The sequence below is a fragment of the Capra hircus genome, chromosome 21, assembly GCF_001704415.2.
Source record: "Capra hircus breed San Clemente chromosome 21, ASM170441v1, whole genome shotgun sequence".
In the NCBI taxonomy this organism is placed as follows: Eukaryota; Metazoa; Chordata; class Mammalia; order Artiodactyla; family Bovidae; genus Capra; species Capra hircus.
In genome coordinates, this window is record NC_030828.1 from 27,403,765 (window position 1) to 27,406,334 (window position 2,570).

Sequence of the window (2,570 nt, forward strand, 5' to 3'; positions counted from 1 at the left end):
AGCATCTAGCGATGCTGTAGAGACAAGACCACACATGAGCTGCTCACATTCCCTAGAGGACGGGAAGAGGGTTTCCACTGACCTCCCTTCCCCCAGGCACCCATCCTCTACTGTCTCCCCAAGGGGCTGAAAGAGAAATCCTGTAAGTCTTGTGCCTGCTGAGAATTGCCCAGGGATTCTATGGTTTGTGGGATGAAATGTAGGGTTCTGGATGGTGAGGTTCAGGACCTCCCTGGTTTGGGCCCATGGGATCTTTGCAATGCCCTGCAGTACCATAACCAGTACCCCTGAAGTGGCAGCCGCATCCATTGCACCCTCCTGGGTTCCCTCTTCTGGTGGCTCACAGTGCTGTCCTCTCTCTGGTGTCCCCCAATCCTGGACCCCGGCCACATCAAGCCTGTGAGGCTGGGGCTCACATCCAGTGTCTGTGTGGCACTCAGCCTGGACGGTTCCTGGCAAATCCCGTCAGTGGTGTTGTTTGGAGCAAAGAGGAAGCAGAGGCTTGTGTGTGCTGTGAGTCAGAGGGGAGTGGTAGGGAGACTGGAGATGGGCTCCAGGGGCAGCAGATTAGACTTGTAAGGGCAGGAAACCTCCTCCCTGGCTTCATCATGTTTTTGGAACGAAGGCTTCTCCTTTTCTCTTTGAGAGTAAATAACCTGATCTTATGACCATTGCCTTGGTCACCTGGGCTCTTCCACCTAGAAACCATCTTCATGAAGCCATTAGTGAGATGGCCAGCAAGCACATGAAAAGATGCTCAGCATCACTGATCATGAGGGAAATGAAAATCAGAACTACAGTAGGGTACCATCTCACACTGGCCAGAGAGCCCATTGTTAGACAGTCTACAAATAATAAATGCTGGAGAGAGTGTGGTGAAAAGGGAACCTTCCTACACTGATGCTGGGAATGTCAATTGGTGCAGCCACTATGGAGAACAGTATGGAGATTCCTTAAAATACTAAAAATAGAGCTATTATATGATCCAGCAACCCCACTCCTGGGCTTATATCCAAAAAAAACACATGTACCCTGTTGTTTAGTACAGCACTCTTTACAGTAGCCAAAATGTAGAAACAACCTCAATGTCTATCCGCAGATGAATGAATAAAGATGATGTGGTACATAAATCCTGCGGAATATTACTCCGCCATAAAAAATGAAAGAATGCCACTTGCACCAGTATGGATGGACCTAGAGATGATCATATTGAGTGAAGTAGATAAAGACAAATATCACATAATATCATCCTATCTAAAAATGACATAAATGAACTTATTTACAAACCAGAAACAGGTTCACAGATATAGAAAATAAACTATGATTACCAAAGAGGAAAGGGTGGGGAGAGAAATAAATAGGGAGCTTGGAATTAACAGATACACACTACCATATATAAACTAGACAATCAACAAAGGCCTGTGGTACAAGATGGGGAAACATATTAAATATCTTGTAGTAATATATGATGGAAAAGGGTCTGAAAAAGAATATATATACACACATATACGTATATAACTGAATCACTCTGCTATATACCAGAAACTAACACAGCATGATTAATTAACTGTATGCCAATTAAATAAAAGAGAAGTCATGAATGAGCAGGGAATTGAGGGGAAGCAGCAGGTGTCCTGGGGAGTCGCCAGGATCCCCTTTTCCTCCTCCAGCCCTGGTGCCCTCATGTCTCTTTGGCAGGGCTTGCAATGGTCCTGACACCAGAGTCAGCTGAGGTGGGGTGTCCTGTCATCTGAGTGAACACGAGTCACATCTCCTGGGCATGCTCCTTGGGCCAGGTTCTGACTCTCCTGTCGTCCTTCCTCCCTGCAGTGGCTGCCGCCTGGTGACGATGGCCGTATGAGCCCCACCATGGCCCCACCGGAAGCGTCAGAGCACAGTGAGCAGCCTGCTGGACCACAGGGCGAGGCCAGGCCCAGAGCCCAAGAGCAAGGACGCAGAGGATCTAGCCCTGGGAGAGTACGCGCCCACTGGACTGGAGCTAGCGGCCCTGTGGCCTGAGAGGCCGTTGCCTGCCCAGAAGAGCGGCCCTGATGGGTACTTCAGTGCCAACTAGAGTAAACAACACCTCGGAGGAGGAGGACTATGACGAGGGGCTGCCCGAAGAGGAGGAGGGCATCACCTGTTACATCCGCTACTGCCCCAAGGACAACGGCTACCTGCAGGGGACGGACTGCAATAGGCAGGGCTACCTGGCTCACGACACACGCCACCTGGAGATGGATGAGTGCCAGGAGGTGGTAGAGGAGTGGACGGAGCCAGGGCCAGTGACTCCCCAGAGGTCTGCCTACTTGCCAAGTTTGGCCACAGCCCCAGCAGACACAAAGGCAGTCCCAAGTTGCTGAACCTCCCTCCTGAGGCCAAGCACCCTGCCAATGCCCAGAGGAGCTTCAAGACCAAGAGCAGGACCCTGGAGGAGAGGCCTAAGTGGCCCCAAGAGGAGGTAAGATTCTGGTTGGCCCTGGGGAAGCGGAGGGAGGGGACGAGAGCAAAGGTGTCTCTGCAGCTCACAGATCAGAACTCGAGCCAGCGCTCCACGTGTTCAATTATGC

General features: G+C 50.7%; 1 pseudogene; it reads left to right on the plus strand.

The window, feature by feature from the left end:
• LOC106503357 lies at positions 1,850-2,363 on the plus strand (annotated as a pseudogene).